At 32.0% G+C, this 21503-nt stretch overlaps 1 protein-coding gene across 3 annotated transcripts in view; it reads left to right on the forward strand.

Moving 5' to 3' along the window:
- The window catches only part of LOC129967021 (lysosomal alpha-mannosidase-like), a 98301-nt gene that overhangs the window by 28984 nt on the left and 47814 nt on the right, over window positions 1-21503 (forward strand). Inside the window, exon 1 of one of the 3 annotated variants that reach the window (XM_056081673.1) lies at window positions 6494-6622. The exons of 1 other annotated variant lie outside the window; for it this stretch is intronic. The gene's annotated coding sequence lies outside the window, so the exon portion shown is untranslated. Of the gene's footprint in view, window positions 1-6493; window positions 6623-20650; window positions 20801-21503 lie in introns of those variants that run through there. One more of the 3 variants, XM_056081663.1, reaches the window with a different exon arrangement.

Raw genomic sequence — 21503 nt, forward strand, 5'->3', positions numbered from 1 at the left:
TACCATCTGAATTATATTTCTTCCTCAGCACCCATCGACAGTTGATAACTTTGGAACCTTTGGGTCTCTCAACAAGTTCCCATGTTTCATTTTCATGAAGGGCTTTTATTTCTTCCTTCATTGCTTCTAGCCACAGGTCACTTTCACTTGACGAAAGAGCTTCAGAATATGTGGATGGATTTTCACTGTTTTCAAATTCTTCTACTGCAGCTATGTTTGCCATCAGATATTCTCCGGATTTCATCCATGCAGGAGAGCTTCGGATTCTTCCAGATTTTCTAACAGGCTCTTGTCCTTCGGATAGATTACTTTCTTCACTCCGAGTTTCTTCATACCTTTCATTTAAGTCTTCCTCCACCTCCACTGTCACAGGAGTGGTGCACAAACGTTCTGGTTTGAAGTCAACATCTCGAGATTTTATGATTTTCTTCCGAGAAGGCAGATAGATCTTATAACCATCTTTCTTGTTTACATACCCCACAAAATGACCATGAACACTTTTGTCTTCAAACTTACTTCTGAAGATCTTTGGTATATGTGCATAGCATTCGGTTCCAAATACTTTCAGGTGGTCAAGTTTAGTTTTTGGCTCACCAGTCCAAAGCTCATGAGGACTTTTGCTTTCATCTGGGGATAAACCAGTGTGATTTAGTAGATACACTGCGGTGTAACATGCGTTAGCCCAAAGTGACCGAGGCAATGCACTTGCTGCAAGCATAGAACGAGCCAGTTCAACAATTGTTCGGTTTTCCCTCTCTGCTGCACCATTTTGCTCTGGCGTGTATGGTACACTAAGAGTTAGTGCTATACCTTTTTCAGCAAGTATCTTTTGAACTTCACCACAGTCAAATTCTGCTCCTCCATCACAACGTAAACTTTTCACAACATGGCCAAGATTAGTCGCTTCATTGAGAAACGTACGTAGACAACAACTAACATCACTTTTCTTTTTCAAAAAGAAGATTCTACGATATTTGCTATAGTCATCTTTAAAGCAAACATAATATCTTGCACCACTAAAAGAGTCCACAGACATAGGGCCATTAACATCAGCATTAATGATTTCCCCAATTGACATCGCTCTATAGGGACGCGACTTGAAGGGTTTTCGATGAGCTTTTCCAAGAGCACATCCATCACAAAATTCACTTGTCGCTGCATGACTTACAGATATGCCCATATCAGTTAGCAGCTTTCGAACATGCCGCTTATTTTGGTGACCAAGGCGTTCATGCCATAGCTGCAAAGATTCAGTCTCTGTAGCAATACTTATCTCAGCTGGACTTGCTGGGATAACAACCCTCATAGACATAATGTATGTGCCATCTCTCCAGGATCCAACTGCAACAAGTTCTTCATTACGAAAAAATTCAGCATACCTTTTGGTCATTTTTACTTCAACTCCATGCTTGGTAGCCTGTTGTACAGAGAAGAGATGCCGTTTCACATCAGGGACATACCAGACATTTTCCATGTGAGCATCATACCATTTACCTTGAATACAAACTTCAATGTTTATTCTGCCAGATCCATATGCATAGATCTTGTTATTATCAGCAAGTGATACCTCAATGGGCACAGGAAAATGTTTGTACGAAGTAAAGTACTGTTTGTTAGCAGTCATGTGATGTGAAGCACCAGAATCACAGACCCAAACATCAGGATGTGTACTGTCTGCAGTAGCAGCAAATGCACCTTTATTATGCTTTGAGACATTTGACCTTCTCTTAGGGCAGTCCTTACAAAGATGTGTATTCGAACCACACTTAAAACAGTTCTTTTGCTTGAAATTACTAGATTTATTACCTACAGGAGTACTTTCAGGAAGTCTTTCCCCATTTTTCACAGGTTTTTGCTTAAAACCAGGCACACGAGCTGCAAATGCGCCATAATCCACAGCAGCGTTAGATTTAACACGTTGTTCAATTGTACACAATTTTTCAACAAGATTCTTCGTTGTTCGTTTATCAGAGTCTAGAGACTCCCAAACATTGCTGAATTCTTGGAATTCTGGACCCACAGTAAGCAATATTTTGCCATGCAATAATTCTTCTGGAATATTACTTGATCCAATACGATTTAATTCACCGTTCATATCCGTGTAGATTCTTTCAACTTTAGCTGCATGTGTAGCAACATTGTCATTAGGATCTCTACCAACTTGAAAAAATTGTGTCATCAATAAATTAAGTCTCTGAATACTGCTTTGTTCAAAAACACTAATTAATTTGTCCCAAATGTCCTTTGCATTCGAGTACGTCATCACTAAATCGGCTACAGAAGCGCTCAACGTACTTGCAATAAGCGCGGCTGCCTTAGCGTTATCACGCCGCCATTCAGCCACCTTCTTTACGTGCTCATCCGCACTAACATCGCCGTTTACAGCGACCGGACAAATTTTAGTTCCATCAATAATTGATGTGAGGTCATATTGTTCAAAGTGCATTTTCATTTGCCACTTCCACTTGCTCCAATTTTCCGCACTTTCTAGTTTGTCGATTTGTACTTTCAAATCCATAGCGTCTCGCTGTTAGGCCTAGCACGCAGTTCACTTCGCTTTTCAAAAATTTTAGCAGATATTAAATTCACGCAGATTTAAACACGCTGAGCCCATAACCTGTTAAGGTTATCGATAAATTCTGGTAAAAACAAAAAGCAATTAATTAAGTACAAATAAAAGAAACAAAATGCATACTGGGAGCTAGCAACGCAACCGTTTTTTTTTATTACCGAATTCTACAAAGTTAAAAGTTCTTGGGTAAACATGAGTTGAGTTGTTGCTTGTCTGAGCTAAAGTTTAGTTGTTACAATAGTAAGTACAATAAAATTTCAAAAATTTTATTAAAAATCTATCTCATTAAAAACCTAATCAACAAGAAAGTATATGTTCACTCTTATAAATGCGTCATATTTGGTGTGAAACGGCCTATCTGTACACAAAGACTCTTTGCTGTTGATTGTAGAGATAGATATCTTAATCATTTTACAGCCAGAAGTAGCCTGATTTTGAAAAAAAAATGGACCACAATAATTTTTTATATCATTGCAATCTCTATCAATAATAAAGAATAGTGTAAGTTTTGTCTATGTACAGGACACATCGTTAAATATAGAACTACTAAATTTGGCTCAGACATTCTTTGGAGAGGAGAATGCACATCTCGGAGCAATGTCTTTGCTAGAAGTTTTAATTAGGATTAAGTATAGATTAATCTACATTTTGGTGTTTTCCGCAATAATTTCTACAAATATTGTAGCAAAAAAATAAATATTACACTTAAAATTTACTCTTACACTTAATTTTTAAAATTTCAAAAAAATTGTATTTTCGATGATACCAGTTTAGATCTCATAAATAACATTTTCTAGATTTTATTAGCATTTAAAGATCTTTTTGAATATGTTTTATAATATATTCATTGTTATTAAGGACACATAAATCGCATTCATTTTGATAGTAATATATTCACCGAGCTTCTCATTTGATACTAATACATCATTTAGGTTTCTTCTTCCATTGTTGATGATCAAAATAGGAACATTCGGTTTATTTTTCTACAATAAATAAGTTCATGTTTAAAGCCCTTTTATAAACGTTTTAATACTGTGGCAATTACAGCTAATGCTTGGCTTTTGAAATGAGCCTTGGGGAAAAAAATTTTAAGTTTTCATTTATAAATACTTTTATAGTATTGAATCAAAATTTTTGAATAATCTTCTAATGTATTACGTAATTCATGAAATATATTTTGTTGAACATAAAAAATTTAACTGATCGAATGTTAAAATTTATATGTTGATTAATTCTTCTTTCTGTCCATGTATTTTTTTTATTGACTGTTTCTATTTAGCAAGCATGTGATTGCATTAAGTTTTATTATTTCCAATTTAAAATTCAATTTCAAATTTTGGTTGAAATGACAAGAAATTAGAAAGGTATTCAGTACAATGAACATAACTGTACAAGGGCTCTAAAGTAGTATGAGTGGACGACAACTGAAATTTGTAGTTTAGATATACTTTGCAGAGGAAAGGATTTAGACTGTCACATATAAAAGATTCATTTGAAATTTTACATAATCAATATTCTTGACCATTTAGTTGCCAAAGACAGCTAGTTTTCAGTTAAAAAAATATCTTCATAAAGCTTCCTCGTATGCTGATTTATAAATATATTTTTTCACGTTTGTTAGATTATTGGCGTGATTTATCTATTTAAAATTGATTCGGATAATTTGAAAACGTATTGAGACTTCAAATTTCACTCTTAAAAGATTTGAATTACCTTACTAAATCATGGAGAATTTCGCATTAATAATTAGGCCCATTAGTGTTTATTAAGAAATAATTATGGTATTTTAATATTTTATTTCCTTGACGGAAGTTTTCATGCTTTTTGTTCTTACCTATACATCGCATAAAACGAAGTCTCTTGAAAGCGTCTGTATGTTTGAAACAGATAAACTCGAAAAATATTTAACTGATATTTATATGTTTGTACCCTTTTGTAAAGCATTTATTAGGGAAGGTTTTAGTATATTAAAGTCATATCAAAATAAAAAATGGAGTTTTATAATTGTGATTTTAATTGTTTTCCTACTACGATTCGCGCAAGCTAAAACAGCAGTATTTGCACTTTGCATTTATCCGTGCATGTGCGAAAACCTTAAACAGCGCATTCGCAAATACTGTGGTATGCATATGCGATACATTTCTTTGTTTACGTCTGATTTTAAACAGCGATTCAAAACTCAATATGCCCAAAAACTGGAAATCCAACCTTTGCTGGAACACATTAATTGCCAACTTGCTTCATTTGTTGAGCAATAACGAAAATGTAACGGAAAGAAACGTTTGGTTAGTGAATATCAGAGAAAGAATTTCCACACTTAGAAAAGGAGGGTTTTCTGTTGAGCGAAGTAATCGTCTCTCTTTAAATCGAACGAAAGGAATAACAGAGACAGAATGGATCTCATGAAGATGGAAGTGTTCGCCTAGCCAATATAGTTTACAAAGAAATATTATGAAGCAAGCTGTATTTTATTTTCAGATCAGGTTATACAGAGTTGACAAACAAGTGTGGAACAGTTTGTACAATGACTTATTTGTATAATTTTAATTTTAAAACAGCTTTCCTATTTTATATTTTAAGTGAATTGTTTTGTCTATGAAAATATCACATTTTTACCTTTTTAACAGTTTAAATATTTCTGAATGTGTGCTATAAAAATTGTTTTGTAGTTATTTTTGATGATTTCTGAATGTTTTTTTTTTTCTTCTTCTTTATGTTGCGTGGCATGCCCATGTCATATTGGATTGAGGTTAGACTTAAGTTTAAAGTTAATTTTTGCTCTTGGCCGTGCGGGTACTGCTAGTAACGATATCTTCAGAAAGTTTAAAATCTATTAGTTGGCCATCCAAATATTTTGTTTATTTAATACATCTGCAGCATTAATAGAGAATATCGCCAATTTTTAGTTAATGTGACGTCTCGTGTATTTACGCCATTTAGAGCATATATGCGATTGTAAATATTAACAACTCTAAATTCATTCCTGTATTAGCATTCAGAATATATATGCAGTTGGTAGATATGAACAACACTAAATTAAGCCCGAAAGAAGTCCTCAAATTAAGCAAGAGTCGGAGGTTCATCTACCAAAATCAGACAATTTTTCTACATTTTAATTTAATTCTTTATATAAGAAAATTTTATGTAAAAAATTTAATAATAAATCGAGATAACAAAATATTTAACTACAGATCATATTATTTTCAAAAACGTGGGTTTTAGTTTATCGTGCGTGAAAAAAAAAAAAAAATCTTTAAATTTAAAGTTAAGAGAGAAATTTTTAAAAGGGTAAAAAAAATTTTTTTTTTTCACTTTCTAATGCTATCTAAATAGATTAAAACATAAAATTATCTTGGAAAAATATCACAAAAGGAAGAAAAAAATTATTGAGTCTTCGTGTCTCTAGGCAGCAACTTATTTGATAATCCTAAAAGTGAACCTAATAAAACGTAACCGATTCATTTACGTAGATTCATATTTAACAAATTGGTTCTATTTTTCAAGCCATTTAAGGAATTCCACCCCCACCGCACTCAACGGAACGTCGGCTTGCAAATATCACCTTCAAGCAGTCAGAGTGTCAAGCATCTGCGTGATACTTAAAAGCAGGAAGCCTACATTTAGCGCAAAGAAAAATACGTGTTGCTTAACAAAGCGAGAAAGACATCATCTTAATTTCACGCCACCCTCAACCGGTCGTTAGCTATTTGACGCAAAGCGACGTTAACACCCCCGCATGTATCTCCCGCTTCCTCCTTTTTCTACATCAATAAACCGAAATGAAACTTCGTAATTGTTGCTGGACACGTGTTTTGTCCTCCCCTTCTCAGATTCATCTTCTCCCCCACCCTAGTTCTTATCACCGTGACTGCAGATTTTATGCACGTATGATACCATCACATAAAGATCTGTATCGGGCCTTGCAAAAAATTTTCATCGCCTTTTATTTTCGAATTGGTTTCTAATTTAGTGGCGAAAAAATTCCATCCCTGTCATTCATGATTTGACTTCTGGGACCATATATCATTTTATGTCAGCTTCTCTTATCAGGTATGAAATAAAATTATTTATAATTTTTTTTTTTTTTTTTTTACTTCTGCACATTTTTTTTCCTTGCTTTTCTGTCTTACATATTAACAATAAATTTTCTGTTTCATATATTGGTTTTAAGAAATTAACCAGAGATGTCAGTTTATATAAGACAGTCCCGAATTTTTATTGGTTTCGGATTGAAAAAAATGTTCCGGAATTATCTCGCTTCAAATTAAATGTCTCCAATAGTTAAATATTTTACTTTATTTTGTAAACCCCCAGATTTTTTTTTAAAAAAAAATGTTGGCGAAAAATATTTAACTTTTGTTATAAAAAATAATTTTTTAAGAATTTGATATTTAAGAATTCCAATTCTCATTTTTATCTACATTAACTTGTTGCCTTTTAATTAACATCCCAAATAACGGGAGGGCCATTTTTACATGTGCCCATCGTCTTTAACTATGTTCACAGACGAGGATGACCCTGGAAACATCTCCTCCCTCACCTAAATTCCCCGGAAGTCGCGGCGGTCTTCTGGTAAGGTCTTGGCTTCAGAGAGCTCTGGGTTCGAAACCACCGAAGTTCCTTCATGTAAGCGAATATAGTGCACACTAAATACTTCGGGGCCAAATCTCCTTCCTCTGGGGTCGTACAGAATTTTGAAAAAACGAAACCAAGCTTTCACGGCGTATAGAGAGCGACGTGAGACTTTTTGTACACCACCCAGACTCAACAGCTAGATTGATTTTCCCACTTTGAAAGCACAGCAAACCAATCAGAATGCTCTATATCTATTATACAAATATCTTTTAATAAAGTGCTTTTTATGTTGTGATAATATTTAGCTCATCAAAAGTAGTTGGCATGTCAAAATTATTTCTGTTTATATGAAGGTTGAATGTATATAAAAAAAAGATGAAACAAAATTGAAATCTGCTATCGCAAATTTCAAGTTATCATGTGAGAACATTTTTTTCGATGAATTGCTTAGAGCTAGAAAGCGATATTTGAAACTCAGGATCGAAACGGAGACGTTTTGCGTTGAATGTTGACGGTCGTGATTCAGAATCCAAATGGACACGTTCTGTGTTTGAAGTTGAGTGTTGCGATTGAGAATCTGCAACATACTGAATATGTTTACGCTTTCTTCGTTCCCGCTGTAAAGCTATTTTACATTCATGTTGATTGAAGGTTTTGTCTTTGAAGGTTTTGTTCCGGCCTCTGTTTGCCCTTTCGTTCCCTTTCTTTTTTTCTTTGCAATGCTTCATCGGGAGAAAGTTTGGGACGCCCCATTTATGATTTATTCATTGCCTACAATTTCGAGCTTCAACCCCCCCCCCAACCAAAACAACATCATGCTCTTTTTTCGTTCTCATTTCCGTTTCTCGGCTCCTATTAAGTAAGCGACGTAAATGTGGTATCGTTCGATAGAGGATATCGAGTAGAGTGTATCGATGCCAGTCGTAAAGAGAGTTTTTGCTAAAACGAGATCGAAAACCTCGTTCGGAAATTCAAATATTTACAACTTTGAGAGCCCGTAATTCGCGAATCACTCGGAGTAGCAACGTGAAACTCGTATCGTTACGTGCATTTTGGCGAGATCTGTCAATGATATGAGCAAATGCAATGTGACTCAAATTTGTAAATTTCGAGATCCGAGTTTCGGTAAAAATTTCATTCGACTCTACTCATCGAGACGAGTGTTTAGAGGGGTAGCACTCATCTCTATGTTGCATAGAAGCCGAGATATGACAACTTCCGGTCTGACCAGAAGTTGAAGTCATCGACATCTCGAAACCCATAGGAACTCTATGGTATCGATCTGACATTGATTTGACCAATATTAAACAAAACTGTACTGCGCATGCGCAATGGATTCAAAATTTTAGGGCTTAGAAGATTCCCGGGGCTACTTCTAAGTGAAAACCCCATGTCTCTAACATATGTAGTTTACGAGATATAACGGAAATTATCTGCGCTTGCGCAGTAGGGGACTCCATGGGGAGTCTTCTTTTACCCCGTAGGATTACTATGATGAAAAGTCGTTATCTCTATGTAGTTTACGAGATACAACGAAAACCATCTGCGCATGCGCAGTAGATAACTCCATGGGGGTGTCTTCTATAATCCCGTGGGATTACTATGGTGGAAACCCCATGTCCCTAACAGCAGGTCAACCTTTTAAAAACGCATCTGCTTTCAAAGAAGCATACTCAATAGTAATGCGATACTGGTAAAAGCAAGTGAAGCAGATGAAGATGAATATTGCCATTTATGCTTTATTCATTGCCTACGCGATTTCGAGCTTCATTTATCCGTTGCCTTCAATTATTCAAACCCGTAACGAAAACAACATCATGTTCTCACATGATATAAATAAATGATAATGAATTAAAAATAGATAATATATAAAAATATCTAAATATACCACTGCAGCCAACTCCTGATTTTGATATAGAATTGTGAAATATACATGTTAAACATTAAAACGTCGCAAATAAAAATTTAAAAAAAAAGTTTTTTAGAAAGAAACTTCTTATGATTCATTAAAAATAACTTTTTATCAAATATTTTAAACAAAAATATAATAAAAAGGGGAGGCAATTAAAACAATACGAAAAAGAAAGTAAACTACAAAGAAAGAGCTCATAAAAAATTAAAATATTTCATGAATGTCATTAAAATTTTAATTTGCTAAGAGTTTTTCATTTGGCCTTTTATGATTTTTCGGTTTTGATTCGAGCCTCAAGTTTTTGATAAAAAAACATAAAAATAAAAAATAAAATCTTTTTTTGTATGTGCGTGTGTGAATAAATAAGCTTTCTTTTCCTTTTTTTTTTTAGCAAAATCAATTAAAATAAGACGAAGCATTGTTGAATCTATGGAACAATAAAATGCAGTTTTGCAAAAAAAAAAAAAAAAAGTGTCAAAAAAAAGCATTTTAGGTAAGCAGGTATTAAAGCAGTTATCAAAGCAGGTATTAAATAACATATATTCGTTGCCATACAGCAAAATCGTTTTAGGTAATGAAATATTTTAATTTAATTAATAATCAAGAACTTTATGTTCGTCATATGTAAGTCATAAGTCTCAGTTAATTTTCTTACAGCCAATTTGGCTAAGTAATATTTAAAAACCTAATAGTTATCTTCCACCTGCAAATAAAATTTGGATTATATTTTCACCTACTTAAAAAACATTTTTAAATATATTTCAATGAATTTTATCAATTATTAATGTTAAAAAAAGATCATTTATTAAAAAAAAATAACTCCTTTCTACCAACTGCACTTTATTTAATGAGAATTTTCATTTCTGAATATTGCAGAACACAAGAGAGTTCCGACTCTTTAATAAAGAAAAAAAAAATTGTTTTAATTCCGTCGTGTATTCCCTGAGCGATTACATTCCCCGAAACTGCTTTTTTTCCCCCTTCCTAACTTAGATTTTGTTCTTCAGAAACGTGTTTTCGTGGTTAACTGTCATTGAAAATGATTATTGCTCAAACTTCCGATGAAAAGGTTCATCATGCGTGATGAGAATCTTTCTTTTGTTCATCACATATGACTTTATGGGCAGCGAGTCGGCGTAATGGCCCTGGGTTCTAATGAAACTTGCCCAATTCACGTGATTTTATTTTTGACGTTGTTTTTCCCCCCAACTTTCTCGTTTGCGAAGTAGAAAGAGAGTATTGTAATAACTAAAAAATTCGAACTTGATATTTTGTCGCATCTCCATGTTTCGGATCACCCTGAATTCGAAAAACACATTTTTGGCATTATATCTGTGAGTCTGTCTGTCTGTGACGAAGAAAACACAAAACTTCTTTCAGATAGATGGATGAAATTTGGCATACTGTCTTTATATTAAATTTGTAGTCTTCAATCAAGTTTTGAGCAGAAATTGCTGACTTCTTTCAAATTTTGAGTCGTATTTCAGTTTGTCCGGCTGAATATAAATCCGGCAGTTCGAATATAAATTAACACGATAATTACAAAACGAAGAGAGCTAAATGGATAAAATTCTGTACACGGATTTAATATCTATAATATAGTTTCAAATTTTAAACGTCTAACGAGGGGGTAACCTTCGGTCTTTTAGAAACATGTGAAGGCAGTAATCCAAAAACGCAATGACTTAAATATATCACATCTGGTATGTGATTTTGTGATTACAAGTGTAACTGTGTATCAAATTTTAGTTTTAGTCGGTTGGGAAAAACATGTGTAAAACACAAATTCTATTTTTGGATACTATTAATTGCATGCTATGGTTTGTAATCGTAAGCGTCACAATACAGATTTTGTAAAAATGCTAAATTCACGCCAAAGGTTAATATTTCGTTAGTATTGTACACCAGAGCCGTGCAGGGCGTTCTCTGGAATAACACTTTTACTTGAGAGTATGTGAGAAATGTTTCCGGAGACCACTTTTGGTGTTTTAAATATCCATGTTTTAAAAGTGCCATTATTAATAGGTTTTAACATCATCCTTGTAATTTCTTTAAATCTCAACGAAAAGTCTGTTGATAATGTAAATAACAGACGGATAATTTTAAAAAAAAGCATTGAAAATTATTTTTTTTAATTATACATTTATAAAAAGTATTTTATCTATAATCTAGTTTCACGAATTTTCAAATGAAAATCTTTGCTAGTCTTGAAAATTATTCATCATATAAAAGCACAAAATCGTATATATAGCATTTCTTTATATTTTTGAAATTCTAGAAAGTTTTTTTTTATCCTCCTTTGATCGTCTTTAATTCACCAATTCAATATATAAAGATTCCCCGATATTTCCATTTTGTTTAGGATTACTGAATAATCCTTTCAAATATATCTTCTAGGACCTGAATTTTCTTCTTACTTTTTCAAAAACGTAGTTTCAGAATTAATTTTTTGTTCTTTTCTTGCAATTTGAGCAGATGCATTTACGCAATTGGGAACAAGCTAAAAAATACCAGCTTAGAGACATTGCTGTTTTTGCTGAGTACTAAAGAAAAAAATTTAATGTTGCATTGTTCACATTTAATTAACCCTTAACTGAGGAGATGCGTAATCTCATACCGCTAAACATGGACTTTCGATCACCCCTATTCTATTTTTAGCTCTATCACATGGATTGACCCCTGTAGCTTCTTGTTTCGTGACCTTCACTACACGTGAAATTTTTCAACCGTTTCAAATGATGCTGTTTGAAATATTTCAGCTATTTCTTTGCGCGACATCTGTGAGACCGTACCTCCCTTTTAGTGTTCCACTATTATACAAGGCTTAGCAGATAGCTCTAAATTTGGTCCTGAAAATATGTTTCAACCTACTGATCCCCTTATAAAGCAGAGTTCCAAAAACTTTTAAATGAAGCAGAAAATGATTTTTAGTGATGAGGATAATTGTACAGAAAAATTTTTCGATGAATGTTCACATTCGACTGATTCTGATGTATATGTTCAAATATAAATAATTTTTCTAGTGATAATGCATTTTGAAAAACTTCTAAAATATATTAATATACTAAGAAAAATATCTGTAAAATTTATAGGCTGCTTTTTATATTAGTACTTAACTTGTATGTTTAAAATGCCCTCGAAAATCGATCTACGAATATTCACAGATCTCTGTGTAGAAATGATGCCAATAAAAAAAAGGGGTCATTTTTACCCATTGCCGTTTTCTTATTTTTTATTTTTCATATAATTGTTAAATTTCCCATAATATTATTTTCTATATATCTTTGTATACTAAAAAAATAAATAGGGTTTAAAAAGTAAAAAGTCATATGTGTTTTCAAGAATATTATTTGTTGTAATATGCAATTTGAGAAGAAATTGTATGTTCAAGCGCAGTTGGCTTTTTCAATGCTAATATAATTTGAAAAATTTCTAAAACATATTTATATATCAAGTGAAATATCTGCAGAATATATTGGCTGATTTTCATACTAATACTTTCATCAGAAAATTTAATTTGAATGTAAAGAAAATGCGGTCTCGTAGACCGCAACTTCTCAGTTAAGTTCTAAATTTTCATCTCTACTATTAAGGGTTAATGTAATATAATCACAATTCGATGAATTTAGAGTTCGTTTAGTACTGCACATATAACTTCACGTACTTTTTCCAAATCCAAAAATCTATTAAATGGAGCTTTGTTCCAGTTTGCACTCTGCATCCCATTGTCGCAGCACAAGACAATCTTTATTATAATCGTTAGAAAACCATGATATAAGTAGGAGATACTTTCATCGCTAATGTGTCGATTTTTTTTTTTACCTTAAAACCTGGCATATTGTACCGTTATTGTGATTGTTTTCATTACGAATTCATTTGGTTAAATTTATTAAGAACAGCACGTGGAACTTTATTGCATTCAGACAAATAAGAAAAAGTTCCTTATATTAAGGATGTATATTGTAGAATTTTTTAAAATCTTTACAATCTTATCTGCATTCCTGTCTCATATGTTTAAAAATGCATTCGTTTTTTAAAAAACTTAATTCATTGGCACTGTTTGTTGATGAAATTAAATTTAATATCAGATAAATAAGCTTTGATTTCATTTAAAAAAATAAAACCATTTAGTAAAATTAAATAAAAATAAAATTATAATAAACAACAAAAAAAAATTGAAGTTCCCAAAAAGTCAAAAAACAATGGACCAAATTCTATTTTCCCCAAAACTAAGATTAAAAAATTTACGAAATTTAAAAATACATTGATGACACTTCTATTAGCATAATGAAATGAAGTAGAAAAATCACATTCGAAAAAAAAAATGATTAATGCCGTATAATGCATTCATTTGCATTTTACTCAAGTCACAACAAAAAAAATATCTGGAAGTGGTAAAGGCACTCAAGGGCGAGCAAGCAAATATGATCTGATGATTTAGATAAAAATAAAAAAAAGCATTAGAGAGGGAAATTTTATCCATATGCTGACTTCTATATTTTTTTTTATTTAAGATGATTCACAGATTCATGATGAAATTCTTGGAGGAATAATAATGCAAATATAAATAAAGAAAAATCCTGATGGCAGCCCCTTTAAGATCCCTCAACAAATTGTAAGATAACATAATGGAAACATTGCAAATCGGTCATCGGAGTGCTCAAGCAAAAAGAAATTCTTAAATATTATTTTATAATAATTGATTTCAATAAATTGCTCTTAAATAAGATTCACTATTTATTTAAATATAGGATTGAAATAAAATTTAATTTAGAGAATTCGTAATTCCAGAATCTTTTATTTTACTTAAAATTAATTGTGGTAAATTTGGTAATATTAACGTCTTGTTTTAAAGCAACACAAGGGCAATTTTTGGGACGGACGTCGTCATTTTGAGGCGGGGCCATATGGCAAGGTTGATGTCTGGGCTGGTGCCACCGTCTCTAAGGTTCCGCGCCCTGCTATCGGGAGGGCGTTTGGCCCCCACGGATTTAGCATGCAACAGGCCGTATTTTATTAACCGCATCTCAGGGATTCATTGCCAAAAAATTCGCCAAGGATGACAGGATAGAATTCTGTAAAAATGGTCATTTCACGCCAAATGTTAATATTTCTTAGCGACTGTACCCCATATGCATGAAAGATGTTCTTTGTCTTACCCAAATTCAACAATTTTATGGTTGTGGTTGAGGATAACACCCTTTATTAAAGAATATGTGACAAAGTTTTGGGGTACTTCTCCCGGTGGTTATCAAAACTGGCCTTCATTTCCTAATTAAAAAAAAAAAATGATATGTCCGAATTCTAAGTAGTTGGTGTTCTGAATCATGCATGTGAGTCGCTGTTTTCTAAACAATCCCACACACAATGACAACTTATGTTTACCTTATAAAGAAAGTCTTGTGTCCCGTTTAATGGGTGAATGATTAAACAGTGTCTATTCACAATCAAGGACCTTGAAGGATTTGCGTGAAACAAATTAATTTAAATAATAAACACATGTTTGTTGGAGTATTAAATGCTACTGTCTAAAGATAAATTCTGTTCACAACTTTTTAAAGAATCTATATAATCAAAACTTTTTACATAAAATGTATGGCATTAAACATATTTAATAGTATTTTTAAATGCATTTATACTCAAGATTATCTAGCTGAAGTAATTGAATTCCTTTTTTTGAATTGTTTATTTGAGATGCCACTGACTGTAGTTGAAAATGCGACAGGACAGAAACCAAAAATCTTTTGCGAGACGCTACAAACATCTCTTTTACAGGCCTGAGCACATCGATATTTCGATACTAAAAGTAAAGTATTAATGATTTGTAAACTGGATTACTTACATTAACGCCCCGTTTTCAAAGTAATATTAGGACAATTTATTGACAGACTTCATCATTCTGAATTGTGGTCAGATAACAAGGTTGACATCTGTGCAAGTAACCTCAATCTAAACTTCCTCACCACACCAAAGGGAGGACATTTGGCCCCGAAGGATTAAAAGAGCGCCACACCTGTTTGCATTGCGCGCTATTACGGAATACGGCATCGAGCTTGGAACCCTTCACTCCTGCAACCGTGACTTTTTTACTAGACCACCGGGCTCATAAGAGTTCGTAAAATTTTAGAATTAAATGGGCTCGAATAACCATGTAATTTATCATATAGAAGCTCGATACAATTTTTATATAGGTTTATTACAATAATGAATTTATTTCACTAAAATACAAGTTAACCTTAATATCGTCATTCCTTATTAAAGGATAAAAAAATACATAGCATTCCTGTTTAAATTATGTTTTAATAATGAATGATGATATTAATTAGCATTAATGATTAGTATTTGATTATGAAATATTTTTACGCAAATGCTCTTTTGTTACTAACTATAGAACTTCTAAATTTGCGACTTTATTTTGTAATACAGATGATTAAACTTTTGAATTTTGCAAAATACTAAAACTCTTCGATAAAAAAAATTGGTATGCTTATAAAAACGAAGAATGCCTTAAATAAATTAGATTAAACTATTTTTACAACGGACGTAACCAACAATTCTCAACCAATGGAGAATGTTTTGAAAGCATCAAAATATATAAGTGAATAAGATTAAGCAACCTTGCAATGTATATTCTATTTTTGGTTATTGGATTTACAATCTAAAATTAGACGGTGCTTTTCCTCTTAAAATTCCAGCCTTTATTTCAATTTCAAAAAAATAATAATTCGTGTAAAGTTACATACAAATTGATTTTTTTTTTGTAAAGCATTTTTAAACAAAATTAACAAAAATATTCCTCAGCATGGAAAGCAGAAATATGTTTTCATGCTAAAAACTTTCTTTGCGACTTTTTATTTTATCCATATTCGACGAGAGAGAGAGACAGAAATAATCAACATTCTTTAGAAGTTAAAAAACAGAAGTTGTACTTTAATTTGCAAATAATCCCTTTGAAACGTATCTCAATAGCGTACATTCCTTCGTTTTCCTGATAGAGACCTTTTGATTCAGAAATATTAACAATGCACCGCGATTTGGCAGATAAATGATTTGTTGAAGCCAATTACAAGAAGCTTCTTATTTTTTAACGAAGGACAGAAGGAACGTCTTTACTCAGCGCGTGATTTTTTTTATTGCATTGTGGCCTTCATTCTTAAATCGCCGGCGTAATCTTCTTCTGCCACATTTAAGTAATGGCCACAACCAAAAAATTCAGATGATATTTTTCAAACAACCATAACCCATTTTTGACCACTGTGGAGATTCGATACAGCGCATGATGCATTGTTCAATAAAAATTAAATTTTATTCAATCTCTTGCTCTTGATGCATTGCATCTTAAACATTGTTATTTAATTGTTATAAGTCGTTCATTCTTAAATGGAGAGAAACCACACAACCCTCTTTAACGGTTTTCAGTCTAAAACTGTAAAAAAATAGAGGAACAATGAAAGATGAAAATCGTGGGAAATTACTTGTATTCATTATTATTCAAACTTAATCTGAGGGAACAAATAAATAATGTTGTAAGAACATAACACCGAGATAATTTTGTATTTATATATATTTTTTTAAAATGCAGATAATTTGGTCCGAAACATACATTTTCAACAAACTGTTTAATATTTTAATTGTATATATTAGATTTTAAAATTGTATGGAATATTTGTTTTCCAGTTTATATTTATTTATTTAATATTTATATTTTACATCCCCAAGATTGGTATAGTATGAATCGACTTCAGGGTCGAAAGCGTGAAATTTTATTCTGCCAAGGAAGCACCGCATCAGCGAGTCTGATGCACACCGAATCCTCTGCTTCTAGCATCCTCCCGCTATTTTTAGAAAAGGGTAGGGTACCTGCTCAGGTATCTCCATAAACTTGAAATGGTCAACTCTATTTATATCTCAGATCTATGGGTGTCACCCCCATCTGTTATCATAGTTCAGCATCATGAGATCCATCCTGAAATACCCTTTTGTTGCTTCATAACTAAATACAAATATTACATTAAGTAAAATTTCAATAATAACATTCTTTTACAACTCGCACCAACAAAAAAAATTTATTCAAAAAATGAAGCTTGTGCTAAGATAATATCCACATGTTTATTTATTTAGCTTATAATATAATGAACCTTTTAAAAATGTAAGTTATTTTGATTAAAATGTAAGATTTATATAACGAATGATTTATTTCAATTTTAAAAGCATAGAAAAATATTTGTTTCTTAAAGCATTATTTTTAACTGCAAATCGTATAAGTGCTGTGATGCGATCATTTTCAAGTTCATAGCCACAAATCGGTACTCTCAAAAAAATGACAGAAATTTTTCCGATGATAATAAATGAGTATAAGTTTAATTTTAATGAGAGTAATAAGTGTAACGAGTAAAAAAAATTATAAATGAGTATAAGTTATAATCAACATAATGAGTATAATTTTAATTATTGCAATTAAATTATTTTTATTTAAATATGCTAATAATAAAAATTAAAGAAATAATAAATCTCGTGTAACTTGAAAGTCTAAACACTACATCATATTTTGAATAATAAATTTGCCTCCACAGTTTAATACTATAGCGCAGAAAAAAATAAAATTATGTTTAACAGAAGTGTTAATTAATGTTAGTGAATAATTTTGTATGATACTTAATACGATTGTAATGAATAAAGGGCTTGTTATGCGTGCTGAAATTAATATATATATATATTTCAAGAATAAGAAAATTCTATCTTTCTATCCTATGATCTCAGATTCATTGTTACAGTATAATTTCTAAACTTTCGATTTTCCAAAGCTATACAAAACATACATTTCTGTAATTGGCGAAATGCATCCTATTTTATTAGGCTAAAATTGAAAAATCAAATTTTTTGAAGGTACAAATGTTCCCAATTCTAATGATTAGTTTCTTTTAGTATAAATCAAAAAGAAGATTTTATCCTTTTACTTTTCAACGGAGGAGGAAATTTCCAAAAGTAAATTTATCTTTTTTGCTGATAAATAACAGTTCTTCTTTTACTGACAGATTGAGACAATTAAATTTCAGAATACAAAGAAGGATTCCATTTCAAAGGAGAAACGAACCATTTGAGTTAAAGATGCTAATCTCTTTGCATGCAAATTAGAACTTTTTTTTTACCTATTTCCTTTAAGTAAGTGATCTCAACAACTTCTACAGAATATGAATGATAATTAAAGCAGATATTTAAGGATAGTTTAATAATTATAAAAATCAAACTAAGACAACAGGTGGCTGCTTTTAAATGCTTTAATCTGAATTTCTTTCTTCTTCTTTTATCGAATTTTAAAATATTTATTCAAATATCTAATAATAAATTATCATTAATTTTTTTTCATTTTATTCCATTTTTCATTTTTTTTTTCAAACTAAATATTGTTGAAATAAAAACTTTGAATTTTGCAAACCTTTACAGAGATTGTCAGCTCAAATTGTTTGGTTGATAAAAACTAAGAGCTGTATCTCTGCTTTGAGTTGAAAAACGCCTTAAAATGATCTTAATGCATTTAAACGTAATTGTCATACAGGGTGATACAAAAGTTCGGAGCAGTTGCAAACTCAAATTCAATAATTTATAAACACGCGAAGATGGATCTTTTGGGATAGAGAGTTGGAAACGTAACCGATTATTTTTTTTTTGTCATGAAGTTAAAATTTATTTGTGTAAATATTACGACTGAAACTACAGAAGGGTTTTGCAGTTATTATTTAATATTATTCCTAGATATCAAATAATATTTGTAAAATCTTTTCGAAAGTTATCGATATTGATCTTAAAAATAATCGATATTTTTATAATATATATATATATATTAATCTTTCTGCTTTATAGAACAAAGAAGTAAAACTTTGATTGTGTTCAGCATTCTAATTTTTTTTCTCCCAATATTAGTTTCAATTCATTTGTTTCTTTGGCAAACCTTTCATTTCACTGGGGTCAAGTTCATGTCAAAATGGCAGCCAAGTGACAAACGCATCATCTAATAATTAACTTCGCTTTATCTTGCGTTAGATTATAATGTCCTTTTTACTTATTTCAAAACACACACTAGGTACCGTAACTAAATTGGCGCTGAGCGTTTGGTATGTTCGTACTTTTCAACCATAGTCAAACGATGAGCATGAGACCTGAACCGGTATTACCGTCGTCGAATTTTACCTTGGAAAAAGTAGGAATATATTTCATCTTAATGAATTGAATGTGCGCTGGATTCGCGTATATTTGTAGAATTGTGTCTCGAATCCGTGATCGTTCAATGGCGAATTCTTCCAAAGAAATTCACCCTAAATAAAATTGAAAATCATTTTTTAAGGTAATTGTGAAAAGGTGACACGTCTTTAAACTGGTGTCAGTAAATATATGACTTCCTTAAATTAAAATTCAATTGACAAAAGAGCTTTTTCTTTGGCTGAACAATGTCATTTTCGCATTATCAGGATTCCCCCCTCCCTACTCTCCGTGGGGCTTTTTCTCCCAAACGGCCAACCAGCAACAGATTCAGTACGTGCAAGGGATTTGTAGTTATTGCTAACTGATTCAATACTTTTCACCTTAGAAAGTTTATTATACATTTAAGTAACATTAACATTTAGAAGTTCACAGCTTTTCAGAGTCAAACAGGAAAAAATATGACATTTGCTTATTAATTTCTAACAAATATCCTTAGAAATTTCTCGAATTTCTTTCGCTCAAATAAATTGCAGATAGTTTCAATTTATTAAAATAGGTTGCTCTCAGTTCAAGAATTCCAGTACACTCGTTTGATTAAATGTGAATTTAATGAAATAACTTCATGATCTAGAGTTTTAGAATATTGGCATGCTTGATATAGTATGGCATTCTTCATACTCAGATGCATAACAACAGTGCGGCACGCTTGGAGATGTTTTTTCGGTTCCTTTCAATCAGAAAAAGTAAAACAAATGCACTTTCTCTTATAAAAATTCGGTTCGATTCAGAATGAATTTAATACAAATTCAAGTCACGAATTCGAAATTATTATTCAATTAATTAATTCCTATAATTGCACTCAATAAAATAAATTCCTTGCATCGATAGAGCTTTAACCGCAGAATTTTAAAGCACTTTTGAATACGGAATTTTTTTTTCGTTCATATTTCTTAGTGGATCATCAACTCTTTTTAAGACAGTTTTCTGTTAAATATAATGAAATTTTTATTGCTTAATCTTCTCACAGAAATTGCATTTTAATATAATAATTCAATAAACAAGCTTGCGACATTTATTTTCTCGGAAAGAGTAGATTTGACACACTAAAACGATTCTAGTATTATCAATTTTTTTAATCTCTCCGAAACTTATTATGTAACAGTGACGAATTTCCGTGCGCCACGTAGGAACAGTCATCAAAAAATTAATAAATAAACGCATGTCAGTGGTCACATCGGCGATTCTCACAGCTTATACACAAATCCACTTGCGCAATGACTCGAATTCGACGAAATCTCTAAAACTGATGACAATCAGCGCGACGATTTGCTTAATATAAACTTTGAACTTTCCTGGCCCTGTCCGTCTCTCAACACTCTGATAAACACAACCCTGGACGCGCCGCCACGGAACCTCCAATTACTCCTTCCGAACTGATACACTCAATCAGGAGGATCACGAAAGCTCCTCGTCTTCCTCTTTGTTTTTGTTTGAAACCCAATGTGAGTCAATGAGTCTTGCAAGGATCACGAATTAAAAAAGTAAGTCTTTTTTTCCTCAGCTCTGCTGAATGTCTTGTGCTCTGTCGTCATCGATTGTTCTGTTGCGCTCTCTCACATGCAAAGAGAAAGAGTAGAAATCATTGAAAAATTTGATGGGAGATGTTAATGAATCACCATGTTTTGATTTCACTCAGTCCAAAAAAGTTCATATCCGATTACTTGTGAACATGATATCCTCAAAAGGAATAGAATTTGTGTTTTAGACATGTTTTTCCCTACAGAATAAAACCAAAATTTGACACAGAAATACAATTAAAATCATAAATACACGTCCCAAATTTGATATTTTCATTGCTTTACTGAGATATCAATTTACATGCTTCTGAAGTTATAGACCGACAGGTGCTCAACCCCTTATTGGAGTTGGCTCACAATTTGATAATGTCAGTGACTATACTATTATAGATATTAAATCTGTGTATCGAATAGTATCGATGTAACTCTCTTCATTTTGTAATTATCGTGCTAACTTATATTCGAATAATCGGATATCCAGCCATCTGAATAGATTTTGTTCAAAATTCGATGGAAATCCACTTATATGGTAGAAAGACCATATACCAAATGTCAACTGTCTAGCTCAAAGCATTTTTGCGTTAGCTTTGTCTCACATAGAGATACATGATGGCAAAAAAAGTGTTTTTAGTTCTCAATGCGTTCTGAAATGTGAAGATTCGTCAAA

Source organism: Argiope bruennichi, chromosome 1 (genome assembly GCF_947563725.1).
Source record: "Argiope bruennichi chromosome 1, qqArgBrue1.1, whole genome shotgun sequence".
NCBI lineage: Eukaryota > Metazoa > Arthropoda > Arachnida > Araneae > Araneidae > Argiope > Argiope bruennichi.